At 47.1% G+C, this 17,937-nt stretch overlaps 1 long non-coding RNA gene across 1 annotated transcript in view; it reads right to left on the bottom strand.

Moving 5' to 3' along the window:
- Nucleotides 1-15,121: 15,121 nt before the first annotated feature.
- The window catches only part of LOC131915906 (uncharacterized), a 3,532-nt gene continuing 716 nt past the window's right edge, over nucleotides 15,122-17,937 (bottom strand). Inside the window, exons 2-3 of the long non-coding RNA XR_009380468.1 lie at nucleotides 17,482-17,731; nucleotides 15,122-15,717 (exon numbers count right to left, since the gene is read on the bottom strand). This is a non-coding gene — a long non-coding RNA (uncharacterized LOC131915906). The remainder of the gene's footprint in view (nucleotides 15,718-17,481; nucleotides 17,732-17,937) is intronic.

Here is a 17,937-nt window from a genome sequence, read left to right as displayed (position 1 = left end):
ATTAAGTTAGGCCCTGTCTAAGAGGAAATCAACACAGGTGGCACACACCGCTTGGCCACATCGCCACTCTGAGCCTGGACTCTGACCACTATGCGCAGTACCCATAGGTCATCCCCTCCTCAAGGTGGCCTTTGTCTTGCCACACACCACCTCTGGAATGTTTGGTGGTCACCAGGTCAGTGACCATGGTCCAGTGACCTGGAACTTTCCAGGCAACTTTTCAGACCTCAAAGGACTCAGCCCATAGCACATGAGCCAGGATGGCACAATGGCTGCCTGCATTCTGCTGCTCTGGCTCAGGCAGGCAGAACTGCACACTTTTCTTGCTGCCAGTACATAAGCATCTACCTGGGGTTGGCGAGAAAGGAGGTGCTTCCCCTGCAGAGGCCTATCCTCTCTGAGGGCCGAAGAGCACACAGGACTGTGAGCTTTGTCCACACCCCAGGTGGGCATGGCTGCTTCTGTCTACTCAGGAGTGACCTACGAGGAACAAACCATATAGAGGGCTGGCAGGATGGCTCTGTTTGTAAAGGCGTTTGCTGCCAAGTCCGGCAGCCTGACTTTGAGTCCCCCGACCCACACGGCGGAAGGAGAGAACCGACTCCTATAAGCTGCCTTCCAACTGCACACACAAATTCTCTCTCTCTCTCTCTCTCTCTCTCTCTCTCTCTCTCTCTCTCTCTCTCTCTCTCTCTCTCTCTCTCTCCAAGAAACCTAAAAACAAATCATTTGCAAAGTTCCCACAGTGAGAAGTCAGGGCCCGGCCAAAGGACGACAGAACAAGCAGTCACCTAGCACGTCTGGGTCAATGGACTGTGTCTGGAGGGAGGGAGAGCGATGCACAGCTCTCGGCCCAGGCTCCTAGCGAGGGATGCAGGTTTGAGCCTTCCCCCAGCCTCCTCTTCCAAGGCCCGCTCTCTCATCTAGAAAGCCACCCTTCTCCCTTACATCTGGGACCTTTGCTCATCTGTGCCACCTGAAGGCTCTTTGACAGCTTAACACATTCAGGTCAAGGTCAGTGCATGTACAAGGCCCCCAGCTCAGCTCTTCACTATGATCCAAGCCCTCCTCAACTGTCAGGTGTGGCTGCTGTACGGTCCTCCATCTGCCCACTGGAGAAAGATGGCTATTCACTCAGCATCCCCGTTTAAAGATGAAGAAACAGAAGCCTAAAGAAAGCGAGTCATTGGCAAAGGTCACCAGAAAGTTGTCAGGACAAGATGTCTTTACAATGAAAGGTTGTTTGTTGCTTGTGGTATGTGAAGGTAAAAAAAAAAATTATTCATTCAAAAGATACTTTCTAAAGCAACAATTCTGCCTGGCATAGAGCCAGCTGTTGGGAATTCTGTAGTGAATACGTGTACACAGGCTTGTGCCCTCAAGAGGTCTATTGTTTAGTAGGCTGAAGGTTATGAATGACTGTGTTCTTCCAGGCTCAGTTGATAAAAGGGGTAAAAAGGCTGAGGTGGGGTATACAGAAAGTCTTCAGTTCTCTGCACTTTTCTGTGATGTATTCTTCATGACTTTCTCTAATGCCTGGATCTTATTTTGTTTTGTTTATTAACTTATTTTTGGACAGCTTCACACACACACACACACACACACACACACATAATGTATATTAAATGTATATAATGTATATATGTATATGCATGTGTATATTGAATTTCAGTCTTTTCCTCCCCCATTACTTCTCCCACCCCACCCTTTTCCTTCTTCTTCCCATCAACGCCCCACCCACTTTCATGCCTTTTGTGCCTGGGACTCACTGAGTTTACTTACAGTTCTTGCACGAGGATATATGTGGTGGTGGTGGGGATGTGTTTACTATGGCATAGTCAACTCATCAGTAGTTACACCACCAAATAAAATGACAGCCACTAATAACTGTCCCTCAGGGAGGGATGGGGCCTCCTGAGTCCTTCACCCTTTCGTGATGAGACGTTAATGAGCCCAATCTTGTGCAGGGAACCTCAGCTTTGCTGGGCTCATAAACACAATAGCTATATCATGTCCAGCAGATGTCTTTTTCCAGCATGCCTCCCCAGCCCCCCACTTTTCCGTTCTTCCCATCCCTTACTCCTTGAGCCCTGGAGGTGGTATAGATAATGGGTTTTGTCTCAGTCACTTTGGATCCAGGGCTGCTGGTTCTGTTCTCTGGGCACCTTCCAGACTCTTCCCCTGCAGCAGGCTTCAGGACAGGGGCCTGCCTCAGCCTCTTGGCTTTTCTGCTGTGCAAGTTGACGGACATGCCTCTTGAGCACACCTCCTGGTCCCCTCTGCTGTACCAGCTCCACCCCTCCACACAGAGGACCATTGACCACCTGGCCAGGAGCTCAGGCAACACTCCAGGGAACGTGGTGGCAGCTCTCAGGAGCCGGGAAGGCGTTTCCCAACAGACCAGCAACCCTCCCTTGGAACAGAAGAAATTCAGTCCCCATCAAGGACTTCCACTGTCCCTCTGTGACCAAAACAGCCCACACCCGCTTGCTGAACCCTCAGCCAGGCCCAAACATTAATTTTGTTACTGAAGAGAGTGGAACAAACCAAAGTGGTTTTTTTCCAGAAAAGAAAAAATGGACCAACTTGACCCTGAGCTGAACCTGTATGTTTTCTAAAACCTACTGAAAGAAGCAAGAATCAGACACAACACATTCTGCAAATGAAACCAGTGTTCACTCAGGGCTATGTCAAAATTTGAAGAAGGGGAAAAAAAAAGGTGAGGAAGGTGTGGAGGACAATCATCCTGCCTCCCCACCCCAGGGTGCTGGAGGGAACACTCTGGAAGCATCAAGATGGGTATTTTATTTTTCAGTGCAGTGTGGGGAAGTGCTAGTTTACTTTAATTCTGTGGAAAGGTGCATTGGAACTTCCCAAGGCACTCATTTCCTTCAAAGACAGATCTGTGGCTATCGTGTACCTAACGGCATCAGGCAAAAGGAGAGTTTGGTCTCTGGTGCAGCCAGGACCCCAAGGCTTGTGTGCCAGTCATGAAGGGCAAGGGTGGTTCTCACTCCCCTGACACAATCCACCTGAGTCTAGGCATGGTGGGTTCACAGAGTCCAATCTGCATACGAACAGCGGAGGCCAGACTGTGCTGGAGGGAGAGAAAGCTGGACCACCAGGCTCTGTAATTCCCATTCCAGACCAGCTTCCCTGGCTCCCCTCACGGACCCAGGGCAGGAGTGCTGCTGATGATTAGCCATGACATGCGTGCGCTTGACCATGCCTCTCCTGGAGCTTGCAGGGAAGTGCAGTGCAGGTAACAGGCTGATGGCCTATGAAATGGGAGCATGAGCTGTGACTACCAGCTCTTCACATATCCACAGTGTTCACAGCTGACAGACAACAGTCCCTCCAGGGTCAAAGACCAATTAATTACACTTGTTCTAAAGGCTGAAGAATTACCCAGACTGTTAGCAGTAGCTACCCCTTGAGTGGGGAATGGAGAGGAGCAGCAGAGACAGCGTTGGTGTCCTATTACATGTGGGTTCTTCCATCGGGATTCTTCATAAGGAGAATATGTGCACTGTCTTCACAGAATTTAAAATTACATATGCACATACACTAACGGCTAGGCACAGGAGAAAGACGAGAACACTTATGGCTTTAGCTGCATAAGATTGAAAAAACCTGTGTTTCATTTACAAAAGGCAACTTCAGAACTGAAGAGATAGCTGTTATAGGCACTTGCCGCCAAGCCTGGTGGCCTGAGCTGGATCCCCAGGACTCAAAACGTGGAAGGACAGAACTGTCTGCTGCAAATTGTTCTCTAACCTCCACACATATGTTAGAGCACATACATACAATAAGTAAATAAATGCGCACACACCAAATAAATAATTTAATTTAAAACTTTAAAGAAAACTTCTTTAAATTGTACCAGGAGGGAATCTATTGTGTAATATACACCATCGCTTGTAGTTACATGCCAAAATCACTTGGGAAGAGCTGAGGACATAGCTCAGTGGGAGAGTATTGCTCAGAACACACAAGGTCCTAGGTTCAACCCCAGCAACATCCAAAATAACTGCTTAGGGAATTGCACTCAGACAGACGAGGAGCACAAGCTGTAACTCAGTAGCTCCTAATGCACAACACCCAAGTGGAAAGCAGCATAAACACAAACAACCACAGAGAAGCTCCCAAAACCAGGCGGCACCGCGCTTGTTTAAATTTTTATTAGTTTTTTTTTTTTTTTTATGAGGAAAAAGATGGGTAAACAGGAGCATATATTCTTCGTAAGAGGTAAAATGTTTTGGGGTGACAGCATGTTTGGAAAACCGTCATCCCTTTGCAGATACGAATAAATTTGGACATAGCAATTCCCTTTTAAGCCTTTGTCCCAAAGGAATCGGAGCTAAAGATACTCACGTTTAAATGCTCCAGTGTGCAATGTTTGTAAAAGGGAAAAGTTGGAAACAGCCTTGCTGTCTAAACAGTGTGGATGCTCGGACACCGAGGTGGCGCTTGGAGATGCTCCTGAGGGGACCACGGTGCAGACATCTCAAAACGACCCAACATGGGTCCATGTGCGCGTTTTATTTTTGTGCTTAATCTAAGCCAAGGAGCTGAGATGCCATCAGCATTTCATTTTGAAATTCCATTTCTTTCTTTTCCCCTTTATGGCTTTCTGTTTTTTCTTGTAATTAAAATATTTGACTTTTCAAATTGAAAAATATGCTCTGCTGAAACACACTCAAGAATCATTTTTAAGCCATCAGTCGGGAAACAAACAACTTTAAGTCAACGAGTTAAGAACCAGCCACATCTCAGCTAAGACAAAGTAGTGTCCATGGTTCCAAGTGACCCTCTAATTAATCTTCTGTGCCTTCTCTGAGACCACAGCATCTGAGTTCATGCAGATGAGGTCACTGCGTTGTGAAACTGTTGGACCAGAACAACAGTCTATAACCAGAACTTACTCACCCACAGAGGAGAAGAAAATTAACTCGCTCCCTTATTTTCCTAGGAGAAAACCGCGCACTTCAAAGTTCAAGGTGGATGAAGCCAGAGTTCTGGGGCCTGGTGGTTCTGTTCCTTAGGACACTGCTTTGTAACCCTGTGGTGTCAGATTTCCAAGGAAGGATGGGATGCTTTTGAAGGGCAGGCGCTGCTTGCAAGCTGTGTAGCACAGGTGTGTGATGCTAAGAGAAGGGGCAAACACAAGAGGGAGACCCGCAGCTCCTCAGTGTCTGATGTAGGGCTTTTAGAGCTACAGAACACATGAGGAGGTATGCGCCCACACACTTAGCACATAGTGGGTGCACAGATGTAGGGCTTTTAGAGCTACAGAACACATGAGGAGGTATGCGCCCACATATTTTGCACATAGTGGGTGCACAGCAGCTGGTTATTTAGTAAATGCTAACTGAACAATGTCAGTAAAATTCACTAGACCTCTTACACAAGTTCCTTCTTAACCATGTATCCTTACCCAGAAGTATTTCCCCACAGCGAGGCCAGTACAAAACACTCACCCACAAGGCTGAAGCTGATGGGATGGCAGATCTCAAGGATGGGCAAAATGAGGACCATGAGAAAAACACAAACAGGGAGCTAATGATTGCTCCAGTAACACCTCTTTTCCTGTCTGTCTCTACAGAGAGCCTCCCTAGACAGTCTCCAAAAAGAGTGAAGCATTGTAGGCAAATCACTAAATATTCATGCTAGAAAAAAAAAGTCTCTGCACATTCAAGTTCATTTACAAGTGAGGAAGGCCATGTTCACACCTCCTTGGATGCACCTGCCACCACAGAGTCAGCAGCAGGTGTCCCGTGACAGTAGCACTGTTTCCTCTAGGTTCACAGTCCATGATCTAAAACTGCAGAATACCAAACCCAATTCACACCAGGCTTTTCCTATGTGAGCCTACCTATAATAAAGCTGAACAGACAGCTAGGTATAAAAAGAAATAAATGACAACTCACCATAGAAATTGGTGACTTTAGCATGCAGGTTTTTTTTTTTTTCTTAGTAAGTCAAAATGTTCCACATTTTCACTCAGAGAGAGCGTGGGCATGATGTGAACTGCTGCATTACTGCTTTTGTGCCTTTGGGTCATTATGAGGTCAAATAAAAGTTACTCAAACAGAAGCACCATAACATTGAGGCAGTGAATCTGATATCCACACGGCAGGTAGCATATACCATGTAGATACTGTGGGCAAAGAAATTATTTACATCCTGGGCAGCAGAGCAGTGGCTCAAAATTTTGTCCTATCATTCAAAATGGTGTGTAATTCAAAACTTACAAATTTCTGGAATTTTCCATTTATTGTTTCCAAACTGCTCTTAAGCCATAGATAGCTAAAACCTCAAAAAGCCAAACTGTGGCAGAAAAAGAATATTCTTGTGCCTTTCTAGGATCCATATAATAGACCCAAGAGGAACTCTGACCCAGCATGTGGTAAGATTTTTATTTCCAACATATAATTTTTAACTTAATAATGCGATTTTTAAAGAAATGTATTCTTTTTTGGCTTTTAAACACCTGGATTTTTTCTTCTTACTATTTGCATATTTCCTACCAAATCACAAAGTACTCTGATGGCTGAGTGCACTGGCTCCCTTTGCAATAGAGCTGCTTATGGCCTTTCCTAAGCACAATCCCGAGGAAGGGCAGCTCTGCTTTCATTTAGTGACCTCTGAGCCAAAATCTACAAACCCACCAGTAATAATGTGCACAGAAAAGTAGGTTCAAGAGGACTTTGGGGAGGATCAGATACTAAGATACAAAAAAAAAAAAAAAAAAAAAAAAAAAAAATCAGATGTAAAGGTACTAAGACACAGTAGCTAGGAAATGTTCGCAAAATGGCCGTGCTGGGGTACAGGAGTTAGTTCTGAGAGTGATACAAAGAGAGGCACAGAGGAGGCTGTATGGCCAAAGCAAGGGGGAACGCTGAGAAGAAGACAGACTCCAGAGAGACAAAAGCTTCTCTGGGTCCCTCTTTTCCAAACCAGGATGCCAGTATTTAATGACTAGACAGGTTTGGGGAGTAACAATTGCAAAGCACAGACTGCTTAAAAAGAACTTTACTGTAAGAGCAGGATTTATTGTATAAATGTTCTTTGTCATTTATATACATGACGCTTGCCTTGTTGGGCTAGAAGCCCAGCTTATGCTACTTATACAGGGATTTATGTGACTTCCAAACGACTTTTGTATATTTTTGTAAGCACTGTCTCGCCCTTTTTTTGCATATGATCCTCATGGACTGTGTGTTTGTTGCAGCCAAAGAAAAATGTGTGTCTGGCTTCAGAAGGCAAACATTCCCAGACATCATCCATGCAGCTGGGGGGAAGCGTTGAAGAGAGGGTAGGCTGTGAACCTGACTCCCTCGGACAACCTAAAGAGTCCCACCTGGAAAGCCTGTGCGAAACCGAACATGGCTGCCAGCCAAGGCAAGTGAGAAGTGGGAGCCTGGGGATGATGCTGCTTTCTTCAACTCCATGCACAGTAGGGTCAAGGTCTTTCCCTGGACATCTTCCATTCTGCACCCCAGAATAGAAGGCCAGAATGGATGGATGCTTAAGTAGGGATGTCAAACCTGGATGAATGGCAGAGTGCAAGACCCAGGCCATGACACATCCTCTAACTTTTCCCACTTCTCATCATGTGGTGGAGATATTAAACTTCTCCATCTACAAATCTACAATTGATGCCCCCCACCAGAGTGGCATGTTTATCTCTGGACATGCAAAGTCATTAGCAGAGGGGCTTCCCTGGATGCTCATTTTAAAGCAATTATAAACTGGTCTTATGTATATGTCCCAGGAAAACCATAACCCATTCATGACACACGGCTCCAGATGGGTACTTGCCAAGGTGCCATCTTACAAGAATCCCTTTCAAACATGAATTTGAGTCATAAAGGGTCATGGAATGTCATTTTCAGCATATGGGTGGAACTGAAGGGCATTATGCTAAGTGAAAGAAGCCAGACCCAGACAGTCAAGTACCACATGATCTCACTCATACACAGCATCTAGAATAGATGAGCTCATAGAAGTTAAGAATAGCCTGGTGGTTACTGGAGGTTACTGAAGAAGATAGTTCAGCGGGTACCAAGTCCCAGATAGACAGGAGAAATGAGGTCTGGTGTTATATTGTGCGGCAGCGTGACTGCTGACAGCAATAATATGCTATACATTTCACAAAAGCTAGAAAACGGGGTTTGAATGTTTTCACCACAAAAAAATGATGGATTTCGAGGCAAATGACATGCTTGCCCTGGTGTGATTATACCATGTATACATAAAATCTCCCACAATCCATAAAGCTACAGTTTGATGTGTCAGTTTTAGAAATTGTTCTCATGAGCCTGAGATGAGGGTGTGAGCTAGGATGAGAAATGTGTGTCTCCAACTCTGGACACATGTGCCTCTAATTTCTAGTTTCTAATCCCCCTTCTAATAGAACCCTGAGATTCTGTAGTCCACTGGACTCTGGAAACAGCAAGATGCACGAGCACACTGCACCCACAAGGCTCCAAGGCATGCAGAGGCTGGTCTGTTGATCTAGGTCCACTGCCCTTTGCTGGATACTTTCGTCCCCCGGGACACTCCTTGTACGTTACTCCTCCATGTATTTCCTCTGGGTGAAATCCAGTCATGGAGGAGAGGCATGTCCAAAGACAGAATGTTCGGGGGTCCTTCTACAGTAGGACAAAAAGGGTTTCCTCATTGTTGTCGCTGTATGAAACTTGTTGGTTTGTACACAGTAAAACTGTTGTGGGAATCCCTTGACCTCATCACACAGGCTTCTCTGGCGTGGAAACCTGCCCCCACTTCCACTTCAGGAAAAACTACTCTCCTCCTAAGGCAGTGGTCTGTGGGGACAACCAAAATAGCTTAATTTATAAAGGTTCTTGTCTGGAGACCTGAGCTCGATGCCCAGAACCCACATGGTGGAGAGAATCAGCTCCATTAAGTTGTCTTTTGACCTTCACGTGAGTCCTCTCACGAGTCAAATGTCCCTCTTTGCTTTGGCCACCGGTAAGCTCACAGCCAAATCTGTAGTCCAACTTTAGAAACTTAATGTGCTTAATAAAAGTTCCAATATTGTGCAGGAGCCCCTCTCTGACTCCTCATCCTAGCTCTGTTCCCTTCTTTCCTTATGCAGGGGCCTCCTTCCTTTCCACACGTTCAGAATAAGGCACCTTGAGTGGCACAGACACGGGGTCATAAACATTTCCTAATCCTCCACAAAGACAGTGGAGACCAGAAAAGCATGAGGACCCTGGGCAAGACTGGCTGCACGTAAGACCATCAGCAGCCCATCTGTGCCTGGAAGGAGCGTTCCACATGAGCAGTTTTCATTTTATACTTTCCTCAGGTTATACTTCTCCTGAAGTTATTTTTTAGTTATAAATCATCAAATAATAGTGTTTATCGGCCGCTTGCCTATTACAATTATTTGTAAAATTCTTATGTGCTTTATAGCCCGAATGCACTAGGATCCTACCCACTCTCCTAATAAAGGCAGGTCCCTTGCTCAAAGAGCTCAGAGGTCAGCCTGGCCCTTCTTCCTCTCTCTCTCTCTCTCTCTCTCTCTCTCTCTCTCTCTCTCTCTCTCTCTCTCAGCTGTTGGCAACGCCTGGCACCCCTGAACAGCAAGCTGCAGGCTAAAGCCAGGATCCCCTGGCAGCCATTCCCACAGGAGCCTTGGCTGCAACCTTAACAATCGTCATCTCCGTGTTACCAAGAGTAGAAAGACAGTGCAGACTCGGTGATGGTACAAAAAAGTAGTGCAGCCAGGTCTCTGCAACCTGTGCATCGAACCAACTGGAAACCAAAACATTTGGAACAAATGATATTGCACTGAATGAGAGTGGTTCTCCCTTCATCATTTTCCTTAAACACAGAGGGTAAGGACAACTTACAGAGCATTTATATTTCATGGTATCATCAGTCTACTGCTTAAAGCATGTGGGAAGGTTTGCAGGCTCTAGGTAAATCTTGTGCATTTACATAAGGGACTTAGCAATGCAGGTTTGGGACCTGCGGGCATCCTGAACCAACGCTTTGTGGATGTGTCCTTGCAGACAACATGCTGGATCTTTCTGTGCATAACTTCATTTAAGGAGTGAAGAGCTCTCCCCATTTTTCAACAAGACAGTCAAGACTCAAAGGTAAGAAACTCGTTTCTTCCCTTACACCCTTCCATAAACAATAGGGAAACTGGGGACAGTGGGAGACTGACAATTCAGGTCAGAACCAAAAGTCTGGGGAGCACAGTGCCTGAAGTTAACCCATGGAAATGTTCCTCAAACATTGCCACTCTCTTCAATCTCCTTCAAGCTAGAAATACCCCAACTGGGGCCAGAGAGGTAGCTGAGAGGTTAAGAGCACTGACAGTTCTTCTTGAGTTCCTGAGTTCAATTCCCAGCAACCACATGGTGGCTCACAACCACCTGTAATGAGATCTGGTGCCCTCTTCTGGCCTGCAGGAATACATCCAGGCAGAACACTGTATACAAAATAAATAAATAAATCTTAAAGAGAAAAGGGAAAAAAAGAAAAAGAAATTCTCCAACTGTGGCTCTCCTGCCCATGTCCCTGACCTGCAGGCATGTCTTTCTTGCATGTACCAGGCCTCCTTCCCAGCCCTCAAGGGAGAGAAGGATGTGACCAATGAATCAGCTGGAAGATAACCATGGCAACCCTTTCTTCATGCCTTCCTTCTCTCCGAAAGAGCAGCATCTTTTTTACATGAAACCCCAGGGAAGCAGTCATAAAGGAAATTCAGGCAGCAAGTAGAGGCTGGGAGAGACAGCCTCTGCTTCAATAGGCTCACTGGTACCCTAGCTCCCCTCCTCCCTGCCAAGGCAAAGCCTAGAGCCACATCACGTGATTGAACAGCAGGTAGGCCATCCATCACCCAAGTCCTCCACCCAGGACAAGGACAGAGCTGTCACTGAGAGAAGATGGTTTATTAATGGATTTGGGGGTCAGGACTGCCAAGAGGCCCCATTCAGGGTAGCTGCCTTCACTAGACCACCTTGGATAAACTGGGACAAATCAACTGTCCATCTTGACCGGTCTCCAACAGGAGTCCTCAGAAGGGTTCATCCTTGGTCCATCCCTGTATCTCAGCCATTCCTCTGTGTTCTGGGAGCCCTGATGTACACAAGGGGCCTCAGGCTACACACTCAAACTCTGAGTCCTCTCACAGAAGGGAAAGCCACATGCCTCCTGGCCCAGTTCCAGCCAGGTCCCTGCTAATACTGGGCCATCTTCCACTAGCTGTGGGGAGTGGGTATCCCAAGGGGGAAAGAACCTTCACACAGAAAAACGGGTAGGGTTTCCTCAGGCCTCTCTGAGGGTTCTGGTAGCCTTTGCTCAACATTTCCCTAGCCTCCTCATCCATGTCAAGATTTGGACTTTGAGGGATCAAATGAGTGAAACTGGGAAGGGGAAAAAGTGCCTGGGAGCTCACTTTCTCAGTGGGAGATTGGACACCAGTTTACGGTTCTTCTCCCGTGATCATCCTCGTGTTTGGCCTGGCCCAGATTGCACATACACACTAAAGGCCCATGACATACTTCCATGGGCAGATCACCTGGCCTCAGAGGGCAGGTCACTCTGACCTGTGGCTTTAATTGCTTGGAACCCCTGGGCATGACAATGTTACTATCCATGGACCAGAAAGCCAGGTAGACAGCTTCCTTATGACGCTTAACTTTGGGCGCACTTAGTGGGCAGAGGAGCTCTGTGCTTGATCGACTGGAAGGCTTTGTTTTGGTTTTTAAGTTGCACTTCCATAAATCCACAAAACTGTGAGAAAGTTTCTTTTTTTTTAATTCCTTAGCTCGATGAACTTTTATACCCAATGACTCATTCTAATGCAGGATTTCATGGAGAGGTAGCTGGGAATAGCTGTGACATGATACAGCCTGCCTTGGGCCAAGCTGATGGAAAGCTATCGGAAAGGAGGGGCGTCCTCCACGTCACGTGGTTCTTTAAGCCACACCCACCTGGGCATCCAGATAAAAAGATGAACTAGTCCTGAGCGGCTTCTCAGCTGTTGGTTGCTTTCTGTTACTGTAACAAAATGGCTGGGGTAGCCAGCTCTTAGCGGGGAAGGACTTATTTTGGCTCACAGTTTTAGTCCACTGTTGGCTGGTGTCATTGCTTCTAGGGCTGTGGTGAAGCAGCAGCCACGTCATGAAGTCCACAGCTTGGCCGGCTTCTCTCCTCAAGGCAGCTGAGAAGCACGGGAAGGGACAGTGAGGGCTCAGGTCTCAATAGCCCTTCTGAAGGCATGCCCTCAGTGACCTAACTGGCTCCCATTAGGTCTCACCCCTTAAATCTTCAGCCACACCCCAGTAGTACTATGGCCTGGGAAGATCATAACTGTAACACCACACTTGGCATTCCCAGAATAACCCCCAAGGCTAATGAGGGAGACAGATAGAGGGATTTTTTTAAAGTAAACTGAAAACTGAAAACTCCCTAATCCAAAACCAAAAATGCTCACAGATCCAAGACTTTGAGCACCAGCATGATGCCACAAGGAGAAAGTGACCTCAGGCAGCATGTCAGTCAAAGTCAGGCCCCAAAGTACTCCAAAACCAAAGTTTGTTTAGACCTGGACCCCATTCCCCTGAGGGATCTCCTTATACATTTGTTACTGATCAAAAATCTTTTTAAAATGCCCCAAATCTGAAACCCTTCTAGAGCCAATTTTGTCTGGGTCCTGAAGAATGAGTAGAGAGAGGCCCCTTAGAGACATTTGTAGTGGCATCCCTGCCCTGCCACAAATGTCCACCCCAGGCAGGCCAAGGCCAAGTCTTCACTCCGTCCTTCTCCTGTTGGGGACTCAGGATCCCACTGACCATCTCCCCCAAGATTCCTGCTCTTTCCAGGATGAGAAGACTAGTGAGAGAGGACATCGGAATCATCAGCAAGAGCTTGTGTGGCCTGAAGAAGACGAACCCGCCTCTAGAATGTCACTCAGCTTCCAACGTGACTTAAAGGTTGGAGTTTTATATAAGAACTACCTTGAATGGTGTGGCAACCCTGGGCCCACCCACCAGCACGGTGACTCCGAGCTGCGAGTGAGTGGATGCCGCCTCCACCCTGTTAGATGTGTGCCCTTGCTGGGTGACCTCGGTAGCTGTCATACTGACCTTTAACCAGCTAGGATTCCGGGGGCTGCCAGTGTAGGCTGGACTCGGGGAAGCATGTCTTCCCTGGTCTCACCTCCATTTGCTTTTGTGGTCCAGTTGGAGGCTGACACACTGTTTGGCAAGGCTCCCCTAATTCTCTTCACATGGCCTGTCCAGCTGGCTAGCCCGGGCTTCTTCCCAAAGTGCTCTCCCACCAGCAGGAGGGGGAAAGCCCCAGAAGGCAAGTGCTTCCTGGCCTCTGCTACATGATTTTTACTCTCCTGTTGGTTAAGGCCAGACATAACACCGGCCCAACTCCAGGGTTGAGGAGACTGGCTCCCCTCTTAACTGAAGCTGCGCAGAGTCGAAGGAAGCAGAAACTGAGGGTCAGCCAACGTTGCGTTTTGAATTTGAGCTACTGGTTCTCTTAGAATGGTGTTTCTTCAGTGTCTGTCTACCTGCTGGAACCCTGTAAACCCTTAAGAGAAGGGATGGAGCCTCGAACTCTCCTTGTCTGCCTCAGAGCTGAACTTTCTGCTCATGCATAGTAAAGTAGGGGTCAAGGACCAAATGAAGCTGAGCAGCAGGTGAAGGGTGTGCCCAAAGATGCCAACCGGAAATCAGGATGTCCAGGATCGAAGATCACAGTCAGCAGAGCTAACAGCTAGACACCAAAGACCACCTCAGTGATCCTGAGGCAATCCCAGTTCTAGGCTAAGAGAAGCACCATGGATAAGAACATGAAATGATGCAATGTTAGAAACAGCTCTAGGAAGAACTCACATGGGGAGACTGAACCCAGGGAGAGAAGGGAAGGCTGGGGGCTGGGAAGACTGCTCAGTAGGTAAAGGTTTTGCTGTGCAAATATGAGGACCCAAGTCCCCAGAGTTGACATAAAAATCCCAGGCTTGGAGAATGGGGAGGCAGGGATAGGCAGATCCTTGGGGTTCACTGACCAGCCAGCCTCACCTGGTGGATGAGTCCCAGGGCAATGGAACATACTGTCTCAAAAAAATCACGTGGATAGCACATGAGAATGACACCCAGGGTTGACCTCTGACCTCCACACACGTACACACATGCAGGTACACGTAGACAGAGAGAGAGGTCCCACCCCCACCCTCCATTACACAAGCTGGCAAAGTTCTCACCGCACTGCAGCAAAGGGGTCAGAGGCAGTGGGAGAGCCCAGCCCAGCAGGTCCAGGGCAGCAGTGACATCTGCTCAAAACACTGCAGGGCAGCTACAAGGTCCAGAGGACTGTGAAGTAGGATGTCCCAGCAATAAAACAGCCTCTGCCAGCACAGACTCCAGCACTATGTCCAGGACACCCTCTGATGGCCCCTAGGATGGCAGAGGAAGGCATAGCAGATGGGGACCAGGGCAAGCTCTACCAGAACTAACCTCAGCGTCAGCTAAGATGAAGTCCAGAGAATCACCCGGCTTTTGTTGCTAAGGTACCAAGGGGTCTCTGAAATTGGGATCTTCAAAGATTACACCATAACTTCTCTGCTAAAATGCATACAATGAGTGTACCTTCTCTGAGGCGCAATGTCTGACTTAGGGTGATTCAGTTGGCAACATTTCAACTCCCCACTGCCGTGTCAGTGGCACACACTCAATAATAACCCTGCTCTGAAGGTTGAACTTTGGCCTTTTCTTGGGCTAGTGATACACAGCATGACACTCTCTTCTGATGCTGGGCAGTAGCCACAAGCCGCAGCTCCCAGCCAGCCCCCCCGAGTGAGCTGTGACACCCAGTCAAGATCTTCAGGAGGCTGCACATATGCAGTGCGTGTTCAGCTTGGCATATTCTAACTTTCAGTGGAGTTACTGAGATACAGTCCTGCCTTACGTCCTGGTGTATCTATCTTTTAGACAAAAACTGAAATGATCTAATCAATTTAAATGAAACTTCTAGGTTACAAGAACTATAAGGAATAATTTTTTTTTTTTTTGGTTTTTCGAGACAGGGTTTAGGAATAATTTTTTAAGTAAAAGTACAGATTTGTTTTTTAATTTCATGAACAATCAAATCCTCAGAATGTGGGACTTTGCATAACTTCATTGCTCTGGTCACTTACCATGAGGGGAATGGGCAGACTGTTGTATAATAAGAGAGGTTACAGGGGTAGATCAGGTAAATGCAATGGGAAAATGGGCCTGAATTCTAATCCCTGGGAAAACCTAAATCTTAGCCACAGAAGCATCCGTGGGAATGATAGCAGAGCACACAGCTCAGTCAGGGTAGTGCTGTGTGTGTAGGACATCATTCTTAGTGTAGAAAGCATGCACCCAAGTGTTTATGCTTTCATTCACTTACTAAAATACTGTTTTTCTGTTCCAGGCTCACCCTTCTATGATTGGCCTTTAGTAGGCGCAGGTTCTGCATCTGTGGGTTCAACCAATGGCAGACTGACCAAGTGTCGACACTGAACGGCTATTTCCACGACATTTCCGCAGCACTAGGACGAAGAGCTCATTCAAAGAAGGTCGCGAGCAGAGGGGAGGACGCTGTAGGCTCTAAATGAATACTACGCCATTTCATACAAGGGACTTGAGCGTTTGCAGACTGCTGTCTGTGGGGAGTGCTGGCATCATGCTCCTGGGACAGCAAAAGAGAGCCATACTTAACGCTTCTGCACTGCCAAGCTGGGACCCCCAAGTCCTGCTGCCAATGTTGTCAAGACACTGTAGGGGAGTGCCAGGCTGGAGGGACAACACTTGCTGCTGCTTCCGGCCACCTCCTGTCCATGTTCTGTCCTCGGCAGTGACCTGCCCTCCCCGACAGCTGTAGCTCTTTCCTGGAGCAACAGCTGTATCCAGCTGCTGAGTCCCAGCCCCCAGCTCTGAGGCTATCCCACCTCATCCCTGCCTACAGGGACACACTTAGAACACCTCAGGAGCCTCTCCAGGCCAGGGATAGTAGCCATTTCTTAATAATTACTTCCTTCTTGATTATTTATATGTCCCTTTGTCTCTGCCAGTTATCTGGGTCACAGCCTTATACCTACTTAACAAGTCACAGCAGTAGTTCACACACACAGCATGTAGTTTCAGTTAGACGAGGTTTTTTTTTTTTTTTTGGTTTTTTTTTTTTTGGTTTTTCGAGACAGGGTTTCTCTGTGTAGCTTTGCGCCTTTCCTGGAACTCACTTGGTAGTCCAGGCTGGCCTCGAACTCACAGAGATCCGCCTGGCTCTGCCTCCCGAGTGCTGGGATTAAAGGCGTGCGCCACCACCGCCCGGCTAGACGAGGTTTAAAAAAAGTCAGAAATACTAATATTTGTCTCACTCAAAAGATACCACCAAGTCACACTATTATAGTATATTGTAAAATTTGTTCTATTTTATTATCAGTCATTGCTATTAATCTCTTACTGGGCCTAATTTGTGACTTTAACTTTATCATAGGCATGTATGTACAGAAAGAAAAACAGTCCTTGCAGAGCTGTTCATCTGCAGTTTCTGGTACTGACTAGGGACCTTAGAGCATACCCCTCACAGATAAGAGGGCCCCATGGCATAGTGAATTCTCACCGCCTAAATAACATGAAGTTTCTGCCTTCAAAACTGGTAAAACACGCATGGTAGTTGGAACATGTTTTTAAAAGGTTTAGCCAAAAGAAAAAATATAGATACATAGGTGTCCGTGCATAGATATATAACATAAGTGTGCATGTGTGTTATATATCTATGCACGGACACAAAGGATGTAGGATAAATGTTGGCTTAGATGTGATAGGTAAGTCAGTGCTGAATTACTGGGATGTGCTTTCAATTTTTCTGTGAATTAAAATGTTCTCACACCGAAATGTTGAAAAGGTAGAAAGTAAGAAAGAATCCATCTCACTGCTTGGGATGGTGTTAGTGTCAAAACTGAGATCCCAGCTCATCATTTTCCTAAGTATATACACTACCTAAAAGTCCCCTCACCCGGCGGAAGGCTCAGATGGATGTGAGAGGCAAGGAGTATCTGTGTGGGCAGCTGGCCTAAAGTCCACCACTAGAGTCCCTGACCTGGCCAGAATCCAGCCTGGAGATTCTGAAGCTACAAGGAGCGGTCCTCCAATCCTCCCTTTGTCTAAGAGGAGATCATCCCATCGCACCCCCGCCCCCCAAACCCCAGTTTTGACTGTCTGAGCAATTCCAGGTTTCTGATCTCAATCCCTCAGGCCCTTTGCTTCCTCTCACAGAGGCCCCTTGGCTGTGAACAGAAGCTTGCCCTGCATCCCAGTGGGTCGACCTGCATGCCTTTTACAGGACACTGCCAGGACCCACGCACCTTCCCGCCCTGAGCTGATTGCTGTCTGTATGCCCCCCCCCCCATGCCGCTGACTGTGGTGCCACATTTGGTCCTGACATCAATACCTGTGTTGTGCTGGGTTTCCATCTGGGACCATTTTGCTCTCTGTGTTCTTTCCTGTGCAGGCTATACTCTCACTGGATAGAGTTTTGGTGAGCTGGGTAGGTATGGCTTCTTTAAGAAAAATATCTAGGCCAAGCATGGTGATATAGGGTTATAATCCCAGTACTTGGGAGGCTGTGGCAAGGGGAATCAGGCTGGAGGCTCAAATAACAGTGAAGATGGGTGTGGTGGCGTGTTCTTTAATCCCACCACCTGGGAGGTAGAAGCAGATAGATCTCTGTGAGTTCAAGGCCAGCCTAGTCTATATAATGAGACCCTGTCTCAATAAAATACTTATTTCAGCCCCTGATAAAGTTTGACTTGAGAAGAACTGTCACCGTGAACTCTGGTCTGACCTTCAGGAGAAGCCAGGGAATCGTCCTCCCATTTCTGAAGGCCTCTTTCAAAGGCTGCATAGG

This window comes from Peromyscus eremicus, chromosome 8a (assembly GCF_949786415.1).
Source record: "Peromyscus eremicus chromosome 8a, PerEre_H2_v1, whole genome shotgun sequence".
NCBI lineage: Eukaryota > Metazoa > Chordata > Mammalia > Rodentia > Cricetidae > Peromyscus > Peromyscus eremicus.
The sequence above is the reverse complement of the archived record's forward strand: the minus strand, read 5'-3'. Positions and strand labels throughout refer to the sequence as shown.